We start from the raw sequence: 18,763 nt of genomic DNA, 5'->3' as shown, positions 1-18,763 counted from the left end.
AGTCCTCGATCAAGAACCTTCTATACTGACTCATTGACACCTTTGGATGAAATGTCAACTATAGAGTATTGAATATTTGACCAAATGGACATATTTCTGGTCCAAGGGTACTCGATCTTGAACTTTTAACACATACTCCTTGATTCACTCTGATATTACTTCAGGCATATATGAACCCATTTTGACCTACTGAACAAATATCTGGCAAGTTTGTCCTCAGGCATGAATATAAGCTCACTGACTCCTTCTGTTGACATGTCAGCCTTACAGTATTGCATATTTGACCTAAAGGACATATTTCTGGTCAAAGAGTACTCGATCTTGAACTTTTCATATATTACTATTGACTCCTTCTGATGTTACTTCAGCCATAACTGAGCCCATGTTTGACCTACAGAACATATTTCTGGGAAATTAGTCCTCGATCAAGAACCTTCTATACTGACTCATTGACACCTTCCGATGAAATATCAACTATAGATTATTGAATATTTCACCAAATGGACATATTTCTGGTCCAAGGGTACTCGATCTTGAACTTTTAACACATACTCCTTGATTCACTCTGATATTACTTCAGGCATATATGAACCCATTTTGATCTACTGAACAAATTCCTGGCAAATTTGTCCTCAGGCATGATCATTTAATATAAACGCATTAACTCCTTCTGATGACATGTCAGCATTACAGTATTGAATATTTGACCTAAAGGACATTTTTCTGGTCAAAGAGTACTCGATCTTGAACTTTTCATATAGTACTATTGACTCTTTCTGATGTTACTTCAGCCATAACTGAGCCCATGTTTGACCTACTGAACATAGTTCTGGCAAATTTGTCCTCAGGAATGAACTTTGTATAGAAGCTCATTTACTCCTTCTGATGTTACGTCAGCTATTCATGAGCACATATTAGAACTACTGAACATATTCCTGGCAAATTAGTATATGATCATTAACTTTACATACATACTTATTGACTCCTCCTGTTTTTATTTCAGCCATAAAATAAGTCCATATTAGACCTTTTAAACTCCTTTTAAAGTCCTCGATCATGAATTTTCTATACATACTTGTTGCTTCACTCTGATGTTACTTCAGCCATACATGAGCGCATGTTTGACCTACAGAACATATTTTTTGGCAAATTAGTCCTCGATCAAGAACCTTCTATATTGACTCATTGACACCTTCTGTTGAAATGTCAACTATGGATTATTGAATATTTGACCAAATGGACATATTTCTGGTCCAAGGGTACTCGATCTTGAACTTTTAACACATACTCCTTGATTCACTCTGATCTTACTTCAAGCATATATGAACCCATTTTGACCTACTGAACAAATATCTGGCAAGTTTGTCCTCAGGCATGATCTTTTAATATAAACGCATTAACTCCTTCTGATGACATGTCAGCCTTAAAGTATTGTATATTTGACCTAAAGGACATATTTCTGGTCAAAGAGTACTCGATCTTGAACTTTTCATACATTACTATTGACTCCTTCTGATGTTACTTCAGCCATAACTGAGCCCATGTTTGACCTACAGAACATATTTCTGGCAAATTAGTCCTCGATAAAGAACCTTCTATACTGACTCATTGACACCTTCTGATGAAATGTCAACTATGGATTATTGAATATTTGACCAAATGGACATATTTCTGGTCCAAGGGTACTCGATCTTGAACTTTTAACACATACTCCTTGATTCACTCTGATCTTACTTCAAGCATATATGAACCCATTTTGACCTACTGAACAAATATCTGGCAAGTTTGTCCTCAGGCATGATCTTTTAATATAAACGCATTAACTCCTTCTGATGACATGTCAGCCTTAAAGTATTGTATATTTGACCTAAAGGACATATTTCTGGTCAAAGAGTACTCAATCTTGAACTTTTCATACATTACTATTGACTCCTTCTGATGTTACTTCAGCCATACCTGAGCCAATGTTCGACCTACTGAACATATCTCTGGCAAATTTGTCCTCAGGAATGCACTTTGTATAGAAGCTCATTGACTTCTTCTGATGTTACTTCAGCCATACATGAGCCCATGTTTGACCTACAGAACATATTTCTGGCAAATTAGTCCTCGATCAAGAACCTTCTATACTGACTCATTGACACCTTTGGATGAAATGTCAACTATAGAGTATTGAATATTTGACCAAATGGACATATTTCTGGTCCAAGGGTACTCGATCTTGAACTTTTAACACATACTCCTTGATTCACTCTGATATTACTTCAGGCATATATGAACCCATTTTGACCTACTGAACAAATTCCTGGCAAATTTGTCCTCAGGCATGATCTTTTAATATAAACGCATTAACTCCTTCTGATGACATGTCAGCATTACAGTATTGAATATTTGACCTAAAGGACATATTTCTGGTCAAAGAGTACTCGATCTTGAACTTTTCATACATTACTATGGACTCCTTCTGATGTTACTTCAGCCATACCTGAGCCCATGTTTGATCTACTGAACATATTTATGGCAAATTAGTCCTCGATTTTGAACTTTTAATACATAACTAAGTGCTTCTGAAATTACTTCATGCATAGAGAAGTCCATATTAGATCTACTGAACATATTTCTGGCAAATTAGTCCTCGATCAAGAACCTTCTATACTGACTCATGGACACCTTCCGATGAAATGTCAACTATAGAGTACTGAATATTTGACCAAATGGACATATTTCTGGTCCAAGGGTACTCGATCTTGAACTTTTAACACATACTCCTTGATTCACTCTGATCTTACTTCAAGCATATATGAACCCATTTTGACCTACTGAACAAATATCTGGCAAGTTTGTCCTCAGGCATGAATATAAGCTCACTGACTCCTTCTGTTGACATGTCAGCCTTACAGTATTGCATATTTGACCTAAAGGACATATTTCTGGTCAAAGAGTACTCGATCTTGAACTTTTCATATATTACTATTGACTCCTTCTGATGTTACTTCAGCCATAACTGAGCCCATGTTTGACCTACAGAACATATTTCTGGCAAATTAGTCCTCGATCAAGAACCTTCTATACTGATCATTGACACATTTGGATGAAACGTCAACTATTGAGTATTGAATATTAGACATAATGGGCATGTTTCTGGCCTAAAAGTACTCAATCTTGAAGTTTTTATACAGACACCTTTTGATGTAACACCAGCCATACTGGTACATACAGTACATACAGCCATACAGTACATATTTGACCTATTGAACATATTTCTGGCCCAAAGCTACTTAACACTGAACTTTCAAAACATACTCATTGATTCACTCTGATCTTCCTTCAAGCCATATATGAACCCATTTTGACCTACTAAACAAATTTCTGGCAAATCTGTCCTCAGGCATGAACTTTTAATATAAGCTCATTGACTCCTTCTGATGACATGTCAGCCTTAAAGTATTGTATATTTGACCTAAAGGACATATTTCTGGTCAAAGAGTACTCGATCTTGAACTTTTCATACATTACTATTGACTCCTTCTGATGTTACTTCAGCCATACATGAGCCCATGTTTGACCTACAGAACATATTTCTGGCAAATTAGTCCTCGATCAAGAACCTTCTATACTGACTCATTGACACCTTTGGATGAAATGTCAACTATAGAGTATTGAATATTTGACCAAATGGACATATTTCTGGTCCAAGGGTACTCGATCTTGAACTTTTAACACATACTCCTTGATTCACTCTGATATTACTTCAGGCATATATGAACCCATTTTGACCTACTGAACAAATTCCTGGCAAATTTGTCCTCAGGCATGATCTTTTAATATAAAGGCATTAACTCCTTCTGATGACATGTCAGCCTTAAAGTATTGTATATTTGACCTAAAGGACATATTTCTGGTCAAAGAGTACTTGATCTTGAACTTTTCATACATTACTATTGACTCCTTCTGATGTTACTTCAGCCATACCTGAGCCAATGTTCGACCTACTGAACATATCTCTGGCAAATTTGTCCTCAGGAATGCACTTTGTATAGAAGCTCATTGACTTCTTCTGATGTTACTTCAGCCATACATGAGCCCAAGTTTGACCTACAGAACATATTTCTGGCAAATTAGTCCTCGATCAAGAACCTTCTATACTGACTCATTGACACCTTTGGATGAAATGTCAACTATAGATTATTGAATATTTGACCAAATGGACATATTTCTGGTCCAAGGGTACTCGATCTTTAACTTTTAACACATACTCCTTGATTCACTCTGATATTACTTCAGGCATATATGAACCCATTTTGACCTACTGAACAAATATCTGGCAAGTTTGTCCTCAGGCATGAATATAAGCTCACTGACTCCTTCTGTTGACATGTCAGCCTTAAAGTATTGCATATTTGACCTAAAGGACATATTTCTGGTCAAAGAGTACTCGATCTTGAACTTTTCATATATTACTATTGACTCCTTCTGATGTTACTTCAGCCATAACTGAGCCCATGTTTGACCCACAGAACATATTTCTGGCAAATTAGTCCTCGATCAAGAACCTTCTATACTGACTCATTGACACCTTCCGATGAAATATCAACTATAGATTATTGAATATTTCACCAAATGGACATATTTCTGGTCCAAGGGTACTCGATCTTGAACTTTTAACACATACTCCTTGATTCACTCTGATATTACTTCAGGCATATATGAACCCATTTTGATCTACTGAACAAATTCCTGGCAAATTTGTCCTCAGGCATGATCAGTTAATATAAACGCATTAACTCCTTCTGATGACATGTCAGCATTACAGTATTGAATATTTGACCTAAAGGACATATTTCTGGTCAAAGAGTACTCGATCTTGAACTTTTCATATAGTACTATTGACTCTTTCTGATGTTACTTCAGCCATAACTGAGCCCATGTTTGACCTACTGAACATAGTTCTGGCAAATTTGTCCTCAGGAATGAACTTTGTATAGAAGCTCATTTACTCCTTCTGATGTTACTTCAGCTATTCATGAGCACATATTAGAACTACTGAACATATTCCTGGCAAATTAGTATATGATCATTAACTTTACATACATACTTATTGACTCCTCCTGTTATTATTTCAGCCATAAAATAAGTCCATATTAGACCTTTTAAACTCCTTTTAAAGTCCTCGATCATGAATTTTCTATACATACTTGTTGCTTCACTCTGATGTTACTTCAGCCATACATGAGCGCATGTTTGACCTACAGAACATATTTTTTGGCAAATTAGTCCTCGATCAAGAACCTTCTATACTGACTCATTGACACCTTCTGTTGAAATGTCAACTATAGATTATTGACATATTTCTAGTCCAAGGGTACTCGATCTTAAACTTTTAACACATACTCCTTGATTCAGTCTGATCTTACTTCAGGCATATATGAGCCCATGTTTGACCTACTGAATATATTTCTGGCAAATTAGTCCTCGATCTTGAACTTTTCATACATAACTATTCAGTGCTTCTGATGTTACTTCTCCCATAGAAAAGTCCATATTAGACCTACTGAACATGTTTCTGGCAAATTAGTCATCGATCATTAACTTTATATAAATACTTATTGACTCCTGAATTTATATCAGCCATAAAAAAGTCTATTTTTTGTCCGAAGAGTCATCGATTATAAATTTTTAATACAAACTCTCTCTCTCTCTCTCTCTCTCTCTCTCTCTCTCTCTCTCTCTCTCTCTCTCTCTCTCATATATATATATATATATATATGATCTTACTTCAGGCATATGAACCCATTTTGACCAACTGAACAAATTTCTGTCAAATAGGTCCTCAGGAATGATCTTTTAATATAAGCTCATTTACTCCTTCTGATGACACGTCAGTCGTACAGTATTGCATATTTGACCTAAATGCAAAACAACCGCAAAAATATTATGCGTCATCTCTTTAATGTTCAACGGAATATGCCTTAATTCTTGTTTTCCTGTTGTTGTATTAATTGCAGTTCAACAGTATGTCTTTCATGCATAACGGAGTAAACCTGTTCTCTTATGCAATGCAATGAAACTTAAATAATGTGTATTTCTGCACTGTATAGCGGATTCGTGGTATGTGATGCAATGCACATATTGTACAAGAAATGGGTTAGTTCTTAGATGCATTGCAATGCAACAGCGACAATGTTGTGTTGTCTCTGTCTTTATTGCATAACGGAAAAGTTCTTGTTTACAATGCAATGCAAAAGCACATATCTTATGTGTTATCTGAATACACAACGCAATAAGTTACTCCTTGTATACAATGCAATGAAAAAGCGCATATCTTATATGTATTCTTTTAAGCATTGCAATGTAACAGCACATATACGTTACCTGTTTATTGCATAACTAAACAAGATTTTAGTGTTAAATTAATTTCTTTGCCCAGCGAAATTAAATAGTTAACTTTTTAAATTCAAGTTAATTATTGTACTCAATGCACTGATACAGTTCATGATGCATTGCAATGCAACACGCGTGTATGATTTGTTTTCTTTTCCATGCATGAGGAATAAGTTACTTTTTGTATACAGAGCAAGGAAACAGTTGTTTGATTTGTGTTCTCTTCAGTGCTCAAAGGAAAGTGTCCGTTCTTGTAAGGAATGCAGTGCAACAAGCAGTTGTTATGTTATATCTTCACTGCGTAACGGATTAAGTTACTGCAATGCAATGCGCATGTTATGTGTTATCAATGCATAACGGATGAGTTAGTTCTTTCAGTTTTTGTTAGTTTTTGTATTCATTGCAATGCAATAAGCACATTTCTTATATTAAATTTCTTCTATAAATAACACAAGTAAAACATTGCATACAATGCAATGAAAAAGTTAGTTCTTGTATTTATTGCAATGCAACGGCATATGTGATTTGTTTTCTGTTCAGTGCACAAAGAGTTCGTTCTTGTAAGGAATACAGTGCAAAAAGCACCTGTTATATGTTATCTCTTCAATAGATGAAGAATACGTTAGTTTTTGTATAAAATGCACAACATGTTTGTTTTTGTATGCATTGCAATGCAACGGTACATATGTTACATTAATAGTTTACAATACTTAATTTACGCACAGCGTAAGTTACAATGCAGTGAAACAGTGCATAACTAACATGTTGCAATGCAAACAGCACATATGTTATATTAATGTCTTCTATGCACAGCGTAATAGTGTTGATGCATTGCAATGCAACAGCATACGTGACTTGTTTTCTCTTCAATGCACAAAGAAAACAGTTAGTTTTTGTATCCAACTCAGTGCTACAAGCACCTGCCATGTTACCTCTTCTCTGCAAAACGGAATAACACTGCAATGTAATGCACATGTTATATGTGTTATCTCTCAAAGCAAAACGGATGAGTTAGTTCATTCATCGCAACATATCGAGTTGTGTGTTATCTCTTTCAGTGTATGAGGAACACGTTAGTTGTGTACAATGCTATGAAATAGTGCAAATCTTACATGTTTTATTAATTTCTTCTATACAAGGCGTAATAAGTTCACTATTGTATGCAATGCATTGAAACAGTTATTTGATGTATTACAAAGCAACAGCACATTTGACTCGTATTCTCTTCATTGCACACAAAGGAAAGTGTTCGTTCTTGTACGGAATGCAGTTCAACAAGCAGCGGTTGTTTATCTCTTCACTGCCTAATGGATTAAGTTGCAATGCAATGCACATGTTATGTGTTATCTCTTCAATGCATAACGGAATAGTTATTTAACTTATTGTAAGACAACGTGTTTTATGTTATCTATTCAATGGATGAAGAATACGTTCTTGTATACAATGCAAGGAAACAACTTACATGTGGCATTGCAACAGCACATGTGTTATATTAATTTCTTTTATGCAATAGGATAACTATTGTATGAAATGCATTGGAAAGAGTTCTTGATGTATTTACAATGCAACAGCATATGTGATACATGTTATCTCCTTATGGCACAAAAGGAAAGAATTAGTTATTGTATGCATTGCAGTGCCACAAGCACCTGTGTTATCTTTTCAGTGCATGAGGAATATGTTAGTTCTTGTATACAATGCAAGGAACCAGTGTATAACTTACACGAAGCAACGCAACGGCACGTTATATTAATTTCTTCTGTGCACAGCGAAATTAACTAATCTATTTAAATTAAAATTTATTATTGTATTAAATGCACTGATACAGTTTTTGATGCAAAAAGTTTATGTGTTTTCTTTCCCATGCATAAGGAGTAAGTTACTTTTTGTATACAGTTCAAGGAAACAGTTGTTTGATTTGTGTTCTCTGCAGTGCTCAAAGGAAAGTGATCGTTCTTTTAAGGAATGCAGTGCAACAAGTAGCTGTTATGTTATCTCTTCACTGCGTAACGGATGAGTTAGTTCTTTCAGTTTTTGTTAGTTTTTGTATTTATTGCAATGCAACAAGCACATTTCTTATATTAAATTTCTTCTATGCATAACACAAGTAAAACATTGTATACAATGCAATGAAAAAGTTAGTTCTTGTATTTATTGAAATGCAACGGCATATGTGATTTGTTTTCTGTTCAGTGCACAAAGAGTTCGTTCTTGTAAGGAATACAGTGCAAAAAGCACCTGTTATATGTTATCTCTTCAATAGATGAAGAACACGTTAGTTTATGTATAAAATGCACAACATGTTTGTTTTTGTATGCATTGCACTGCAACGGTACATATGTTACATTAATAGTTTACAATACTTCACTTACGCACAGCGTAAGTTACAATGCAGTTAAACAGTGCATAACTAACATGTTGCAATGCAAACAGCACATATGTTATATTAATTTCTTCTATGCACAGCGTAATAGTATTGATGCATTGCAATGCAACAGCATACGTGACTTGTTTTCTCTTCAATGCACAAAGAAAACAGTTAGTTTTTGTATCCAACTCAGTGCTACAGGCACCTGTCATGTTACCTCTTCTCTGCAAAACGGAATAACACTGCAATGTAATGCACATGTTATATGTGTTATCTCTCAAAGCAAAACGGATGAGTTAGTTCATTCAACGCAACATATCGAGTTGTGTGTTATCTCTTTCAGTGCATGAGGAATACGTTAGTTGTGTACAATGCTATGAAATAGTGCAAATCTTACATGTTTTTTTAATTTCTTCTATACAAGGCGTAAAAAGTTCACTATTGTATGCAATGCATTGAAACAATTATTTGATGTATTACAAAGCAACAAGCACATTTGACTCGTATTCTCTTCATTGCACACAAAGGAAAGTGTTCGTTCTTGTACGGAATATGCAGTTCAACAAGCAGCGGTTGTTTATCTCTTCACTGCCTAACGGATTAAGTTGCAATGCAATGCACATGTTATGTATTATCTCTTCAATGCATAACGGAATAGTTATTTAACTTATTGTAACACAACGTGTTTTATGTTATCTATTCAATGGATGAAGAATACGTTCTTGTATACAATGCAAGGAAACAACTTACATGTGACATTGCAACAGCACATGTGTTATATTAATTTCCTCTATGCAATAGGATAAATATCTCATCCGTTACGCAGTGAAGAGATAACATAACAGCTACTTGTTGCACTGCATTCTTTACAAGAACGAACACTTTCCTTTGAGCACTGCAGAGAACACAAATCAAACAACTGTTTCCTTGAACTGTATACAAAAAGTAACTTACTCCTTATGCATGGGAAAGAAAACACATAAACTTTTTGCATTAAAAACTGTATCAGTGCATTTAATACAATAATAAATTTAAATTTAAATAGATTAGTTAATTTCGCTGTGCACAGAAGAAATTAATATAACTTGCCGTTGCGTTGCTTCGTGTAAGTTATACACTGGTTCCTTGCATTGTATACAAGAACTAACATATTCCTCATGCACTGAAAAGATAACACAGGTGCTTGTGGCACTGCAATGCATACAATAACTAATTCTTTCCTTTTGTGCCATAAGGAGATAACATGTATCACATATGCTGTTGCATTGTAAATACATCAAGAACTCTTTCCAATGCATTTCATACAATAGTTATCCTATTGCATAAAAGAAATTAATATAACACATGTGCTGTTGCAATGCCACATGTAAGTTGTTTCCTTGCATTGTATACAAGAACGTATTCTTCATCCATTGAATAGATAACATAAAACACGTTGTCTTACAACAAGTTAAATAACTATTCCGTTATGCATTGAAGAGATAACACATAACATGTGCATTGCATTGCAACTTAATCCGTTAGGCAGTGAAGAGATAAACAACCGCTGCTTGTTGAACTGCATATTCCGTACAAGAACGAACACTTTCCTTTGTGTGCAATGAAGAGAATACGAGTCAAATGTGCTGTTGCTTTGTAATACATCAAATAACTGTTTCAATGCATTGCATACAATAGTGAACTTATTACGCCTTGTATAGAAGAAATTAATAAAACATGTAAGATTTGCACTATTTCATAGCATTGTACACAACTAACGTATTCCTCATGCACTGAAAGAGATAACACACAACTCGATTATGTTGCGATGAATGAACTAACTCATCCGTTTTGCTTTGAGAGATAACACATATAACATGTGCATTACATTGCAGTGTTATTCCGTTTTGCAGAGAAGAGGTAACATGACAGGTGCTGTAGCACTGAGTTGGATACAAAAACTAACTGTTTTCTTTGTGCATTGAAGAGAAAACAAGTCACGTATGCTGTTGCATTGCAATGCATCAACACTATTACGCTGTGCATAGAAGAAATTAATATAACATATGTGCTGTTTGCATTGCAACATGTTAGTTATGCACTGTTTAACTGCATTGTAACTTACGCTGTGCGTAAGTTAAGTATTGTAAACTATTAATGTAACATATGTACCGTTGCATTGCAATGCATACAAAAACAAACATGTTGTGCATTTTATACATAAACTAACGTGTTCTTCATCTATTGAAGAGATAACATATAACAGGTGCTTTTTGCACTGTATTCCTTACAAGAACGAACTCTTTGTGCACTGAACAGAAAACAAATCACATATGCCGTTGCATTTCAATAAATACAAGAACTAACTTTTTCATTGCATTGTATACAATGTTTTACTTGTGTTATGCATAGAAGAAATTTAATATAAGAAATGTGCTTGTTGCATTGCAATGAATACAAAAACTAACAAAAACTAACTCATCCGTTACGCAGTGAAGAGATAACATAACAGCTACTTGTTGCACTGCATTCCTTACAAGAACGAACACTTTCCTTTGAGCACTGCAGAGAACACAAATCAAACAACTGTTTCCTTGAACTGTATACAAAAAGTAACTTACTCCTTATGCATGGGAAAGAAAACACATAAACTTTTTGCATCAAAAACTGTATCAGTGCATTTAATACAATAATAAATTTAAATTTAAATAGATTAGTTAATTTCGCTGTGCACAGAAGAAATTAATATAACTTGCCGTTGCGTTGCTTCGTGTAAGTTATACACTGGTTCCTTGCATTGTATACAAGAACTAACATATTCCTCATGCACTGAAAATATAACACAGGTGCTTGTGGCACTGCAATGCATACAATAACTAATTCTTTCCTTTTGTGCCATAAGGAGATAACATGTATCACATATGCTGTTGCATTGTAAATACATCAAGAACTCTTTCCAATGCATTTCATACAATAGTTATCCTATTGCTTAAAAGAAATTAATATAACACATGTGCTGTTGCAATGCCACATGTAAGTTGTTTCCTTGCATTGTATACAAGAACGTATTCTTCATCCATTGAATAGATAACATAAAACACGTTGTCTTACAATAAGTTAAATAACTATTCCGTTATGCATTGAAGAGATAACACATAACATGTGCATTGCATTGCAACTTAATCCGTTAGGCAGTGAAGAGATAAACAACCGCTGCTTGTTGAACTGCATTCCGTACAAGAACGAACACTTTTCTTTGTGTGCAATGAAGAGAATACGAGTCAAATGTGCTGTTGCTTTGTAATACATCAAATAACTGTTTCAAAATTTCTGGTCCAAGGGTACTCGATCTTGAACTTTTAACACATACTCCTTGATTCACTCTGATATTACTTCAGGCATATATGAACCCATTTTGATCTACTGAACAAATTCCTGGCAAATTTGTCCTCAGGCATGATCAGTTAATATAAACGCATTAACTCCTTCTGATGACATGTCAGCATTACAGTATTGAATATTTGACCTAAAGGACATATTTCTGGTCAAAGAGTACTCGATCTTGAACTTTTCATATAGTACTATTGACTCTTTCTGATGTTACTTCAGCCATAACTGAGCCCATGTTTGACCTACTGAACATAGTTCTGGCAAATTTGTCCTCAGGAATGAACTTTGTATAGAAGCTCATTTACTCCTTCTGATGTTACTTCAGCTATTCATGAGCACATATTAGAACTACTGAACATATTCCTGGCAAATTAGTATATGATCATTAACTTTACATACATACTTATTGACTCCTCCTGTTATTATTTCAGCCATAAAATAAGTCCATATTAGACCTTTTAAACTCCTTTTAAAGTCCTCGATCATGAATTTTCTATACATACTTGTTGCTTCACTCTGATGTTACTTCAGCCATACATGAGCGCATGTTTGACCTACAGAACATATTTTTTGGCAAATTAGTCCTCGATCAAGAACCTTCTATACTGACTCATTGACACCTTCTGTTGAAATGTCAACTATAGATTATTGACATATTTCTAGTCCAAGGGTACTCGATCTTAAACTTTTAACACATACTCCTTGATTCAGTCTGATCTTACTTCAGGCATATATGAGCCCATGTTTGACCTACTGAATATATTTCTGGCAAATTAGTCCTCGATCTTGAACTTTTCATACATAACTATTCAGTGCTTCTGATGTTACTTCTCCCATAGAAAAGTCCATATTAGACCTACTGAACATGTTTCTGGCAAATTAGTCATCGATCATTAACTTTATATAAATACTTATTGACTCCTGAATTTATATCAGCCATAAAAAAGTCTATTTTTTGTCCGAAGAGTCATCGATTATAAATTTTTAATACAAACTCTCTCTCTCTCTCTCTCTCTCTCTCTCTCTCTCTCTCTCTCTCTCTCTCTCTCTCATATATATATATATATATATATATGATCTTACTTCAGGCATATGAACCCATTTTGACCAACTGAACAAATTTCTGTCAAATAGGTCCTCAGGAATGATCTTTTAATATAAGCTCATTTACTCCTTCTGATGACACGTCAGTCGTACAGTATTGCATATTTGACCTAAATGCAAAACAACCGCAAAAATATTATGCGTCATCTCTTTAATGTTCAACGGAATATGCCTTAATTCTTGTTTTCCTGTTGTTGTATTAATTGCAGTTCAACAGTATGTCTTTCATGCATAACGGAGTAAACCTGTTCTCTTATGCAATGCAATGAAACTTAAATAATGTGTATTTCTGCACTGTATAGCGGATTCGTGGTATGTGATGCAATGCACATATTGTACAAGAAATGGGTTAGTTCTTAGATGCATTGCAATGCAACAGCGACAATGTTGTGTTGTCTCTGTCTTTATTGCATAACGGAAAAGTTCTTGTTTACAATGCAATGCAAAAGCACATATCTTATGTGTTATCTGAATACACAACGGAATAAGTTACTCCTTGTATACAATGCAATGAAAAAGCGCATATCTTATATGTATTCTTTTAAGCATTGCAATGTAACAGCACATATACGTTACCTGTTTATTGCATAACTAAACAAGATTTTAGTGTTAAATTAATTTCTTTGCCCAGCGAAATTAAATAGTTAACTTTTTAAATTCAAGTTAATTATTGTACTCAATGCACTGATACAGTTCATGATGCATTGCAATGCAACACGCGTGTATGATTTGTTTTCTTTTCCATGCATGAGGAATAAGTTACTTTTTGTATACAGAGCAAGGAAACAGTTGTTTGATTTGTGTTCTCTTCAGTGCTCAAAGGAAAGTGTCCGTTCTTGTAAGGAATGCAGTGCAACAAGCAGTTGTTATGTTATATCTTCACTGCGTAACGGATTAAGTTACTGCAATGCAATGCGCATGTTATGTGTTATCAATGCATAACGGATGAGTTAGTTCTTTCAGTTTTTGTTAGTTTTTGTATTCATTGCAATGCAATAAGCACATTTCTTATATTAAATTTCTTCTATAAATAACACAAGTAAAACATTGCATACAATGCAATGAAAAAGTTAGTTCTTGTATTTATTGCAATGCAACGGCATATGTGATTTGTTTTCTGTTCAGTGCACAAAGAGTTCGTTCTTGTAAGGAATACAGTGCAAAAAGCACCTGTTATATGTTATCTCTTCAATAGATGAAGAATACGTTAGTTTTTGTATAAAATGCACAACATGTTTGTTTTTGTATGCATTGCAATGCAACGGTACATATGTTACATTAATAGTTTACAATACTTAATTTACGCACAGCGTAAGTTACAATGCAGTGAAACAGTGCATAACTAACATGTTGCAATGCAAACAGCACATATGTTATATTAATGTCTTCTATGCACAGCGTAATAGTGTTGATGCATTGCAATGCAACAGCATACGTGACTTGTTTTCTCTTCAATGCACAAAGAAAACAGTTAGTTTTTGTATCCAACTCAGTGCTACAAGCACCTGCCATGTTACCTCTTCTCTGCAAAACGGAATAACACTGCAATGTAATGCACATGTTATATGTGTTATCTCTCAAAGCAAAACGGATGAGTTAGTTCATTCATCGCAACATATCGAGTTGTGTGTTATCTCTTTCAGTGTATGAGGAACACGTTAGTTGTGTACAATGCTATGAAATAGTGCAAATCTTACATGTTTTATTAATTTCTTCTATACAAGGCGTAATAAGTTCACTATTGTATGCAATGCATTGAAACAGTTATTTGATGTATTACAAAGCAACAGCACATTTGACTCGTATTCTCTTCATTGCACACAAAGGAAAGTGTTCGTTCTTGTACGGAATGCAGTTCAACAAGCAGCGGTTGTTTATCTCTTCACTGCCTAATGGATTAAGTTGCAATGCAATGCACATGTTATGTGTTATCTCTTCAATGCATAACGGAATAGTTATTTAACTTATTGTAAGACAACGTGTTTTATGTTATCTATTCAATGGATGAAGAATACGTTCTTGTATACAATGCAAGGAAACAACTTACATGTGGCATTGCAACAGCACATGTGTTATATTAATTTCTTTTATGCAATAGGATAACTATTGTATGAAATGCATTGGAAAGAGTTCTTGATGTATTTACAATGCAACAGCATATGTGATACATGTTATCTCCTTATGGCACAAAAGGAAAGAATTAGTTATTGTATGCATTGCAGTGACACAAGCACCTGTGTTATCTTTTCAGTGCATGAGGAATATGTTAGTTCTTGTATACAATGCAAGGAACCAGTGTATAACTTACACGAAGCAACGCAACGGCACGTTATATTAATTTCTTCTGTGCACAGCGAAATTAACTAATCTATTTAAATTAAAATTTATTATTGTATTAAATGCACTGATACAGTTTTTGATGCAAAAAGTTTATGTGTTTTCTTTCCCATGCATAAGGAGTAAGTTACTTTTTGTATACAGTTCAAGGAAACAGTTGTTTGATTTGTGTTCTCTGCAGTGCTCAAAGGAAAGTGATCGTTCTTTTAAGGAATGCAGTGCAACAAGTAGCTGTTATGTTATCTCTTCACTGCGTAACGGATGAGTTAGTTCTTTCAGTTTTTGTTAGTTTTTGTATTTATTGCAATGCAACAAGCACATTTCTTATATTAAATTTCTTCTATGCATAACACAAGTAAAACATTGTATACAATGCAATGAAAAAGTTAGTTCTTGTATTTATTGAAATGCAACGGCATATGTGATTTGTTTTCTGTTCAGTGCACAAAGAGTTCGTTCTTGTAAGGAATACAGTGCAAAAAGCACCTGTTATATGTTATCTCTTCAATAGATGAAGAACACGTTAGTTTATGTATAAAATGCACAACATGTTTGTTTTTGTATGCATTGCACTGCAACGGTACATATGTTACATTAATAGTTTACAATACTTCACTTACGCACAGCGTAAGTTACAATGCAGTTAAACAGTGCATAACTAACATGTTGCAATGCAAACAGCACATATGTTATATTAATTTCTTCTATGCACAGCGTAATAGTATTGATGCATTGCAATGCAACAGCATACGTGACTTGTTTTCTCTTCAATGCACAAAGAAAACAGTTAGTTTTTGTATCCAACTCAGTGCTACAGGCACCTGTCATGTTACCTCTTCTCTGCAAAACGGAATAACACTGCAATGTAATGCACATGTTATATGTGTTATCTCTCAAAGCAAAACGGATGAGTTAGTTCATTCAACGCAACATATCGAGTTGTGTGTTATCTCTTTCAGTGCATGAGGAATACGTTAGTTGTGTACAATGCTATGAAATAGTGCAAATCTTACATGTTTTTTTAATTTCTTCTATACAAGGCGTAAAAAGTTCACTATTGTATGCAATGCATTGAAACAATTATTTGATGTATTACAAAGCAACAAGCACATTTGACTCGTATTCTCTTCATTGCACACAAAGGAAAGTGTTCGTTCTTGTACGGAATATGCAGTTCAACAAGCAGCGGTTGTTTATCTCTTCACTGCCTAACGGATTAAGTTGCAATGCAATGCACATGTTATGTATTATCTCTTCAATGCATAACGGAATAGTTATTTAACTTATTGTAACACAACGTGTTTTATGTTATCTATTCAATGGATGAAGAATACGTTCTTGTATACAATGCAAGGAAACAACTTACATGTGACATTGCAACAGCACATGTGTTATATTAATTTCCTCTATGCAATAGGATAAATATCTCATCCGTTACGCAGTGAAGAGATAACATAACAGCTACTTGTTGCACTGCATTCTTTACAAGAACGAACACTTTCCTTTGAGCACTGCAGAGAACACAAATCAAACAACTGTTTCCTTGAACTGTATACAAAAAGTAACTTACTCCTTATGCATGGGAAAGAAAACACATAAACTTTTTGCATTAAAAACTGTATCAGTGCATTTAATACAATAATAAATTTAAATTTAAATAGATTAGTTAATTTCGCTGTGCACAGAAGAAATTAATATAACGTGCCGTTGCGTTGCTTCGTGTAAGTTATACACTGGTTCCTTGCATTGTATACAAGAACTAACATATTCCTCATGCACTGAAAAGATAACACAGGTGCTTGTGGCACTGCAATGCATACAATAACTAATTCTTTCCTTTTGTGCCATAAGGAGATAACATGTATCACATATGCTGTTGCATTGTAAATACATCAAGAACTCTTTCCAATGCATTTCATACAATAGTTATCCTATTGCATAAAAGAAATTAATATAACACATGTGCTGTTGCAATGCCACATGTAAGTTGTTTCCTTGCATTGTATACAAGAACGTATTCTTCATCCATTGAATAGATAACATAAAACACGTTGTCTTACAACAAGTTAAATAACTATTCCGTTATGCATTGAAGAGATAACACATAACATGTGCATTGCATTGCAACTTAATCCGTTAGGCAGTGAAGAGATAAACAACCGCTGCTTGTTGAACTGCATATTCCGTACAAGAACGAACACTTTCCTTTGTGTGCAATGAAGAGAATACGAGTCAAATGTGCTGTTGCTTTGTAATACATCAAATAACTGTTTCAATGCATTGCATACAATAGTGAACTTATTACGCCTTGTATAGAAGAAATTAATAAAACATGTAAGATTTGCACTATTTCATAGCATTGTACACAACTAACGTATTCCTCATGCACTGAAAGAGATAACACACAACTCGATTATGTTGCGATGAATGAACTAACTCATCCGTTTTGCTTTGAGAGATAACACATATAACATGTGCATTACATTGCAGTGTTATTCCGTTTTGCAGAGAAGAGGTAACATGACAGGTGCTGTAGCACTGAGTTGGATACAAAAACTAACTGTTTTCTTTGTGCATTGAAGAGAAAACAAGTCACGTATGCTGTTGCATTGCAATGCATCAACACTATTACGCTGTGCATAGAAGAAATTAATATAACATATGTGCTGTTTGCATTGCAACATGTTAGTTATGCACTGTTTAACTGCATTGTAACTTACGCTGTGCGTAAGTTAAGTATTGTAAACTATTAATGTAACATATGTACCGTTGCATTGCAATGCATACAAAAACAAACATGTTGTGCATTTTATACATAAACTAACGTGTTCTTCATCTATTGAAGAGATAACATATAACAGGTGCTTTTTGCACTGTATTCCTTACAAGAACGAACTCTTTGTGCACTGAACAGAAAACAAATCACATATGCCGTTGCATTTCAATAAATACAAGAACTAACTTTTTCATTGCATTGTATACAATGTTTTACTTGTGTTATGCATAGAAGAAATTTAATATAAGAAATGTGCTTGTTGCATTGCAATGAATACAAAAACTAACAAAAACTAACTCATCCGTTACGCAGTGAAGAGATAACATAACAGCTACTTGTTGCACTGCATTCCTTACAAGAACGAACACTTTCCTTTGAGCACTGCAGAGAACACAAATCAAACAACTGTTTCCTTGAACTGTATACAA

This window comes from Chanodichthys erythropterus, chromosome 14 (assembly GCF_024489055.1).
Source record: "Chanodichthys erythropterus isolate Z2021 chromosome 14, ASM2448905v1, whole genome shotgun sequence".
NCBI lineage: Eukaryota > Metazoa > Chordata > Actinopteri > Cypriniformes > Xenocyprididae > Chanodichthys > Chanodichthys erythropterus.
This window is presented reverse-complemented; position numbering follows the sequence as displayed.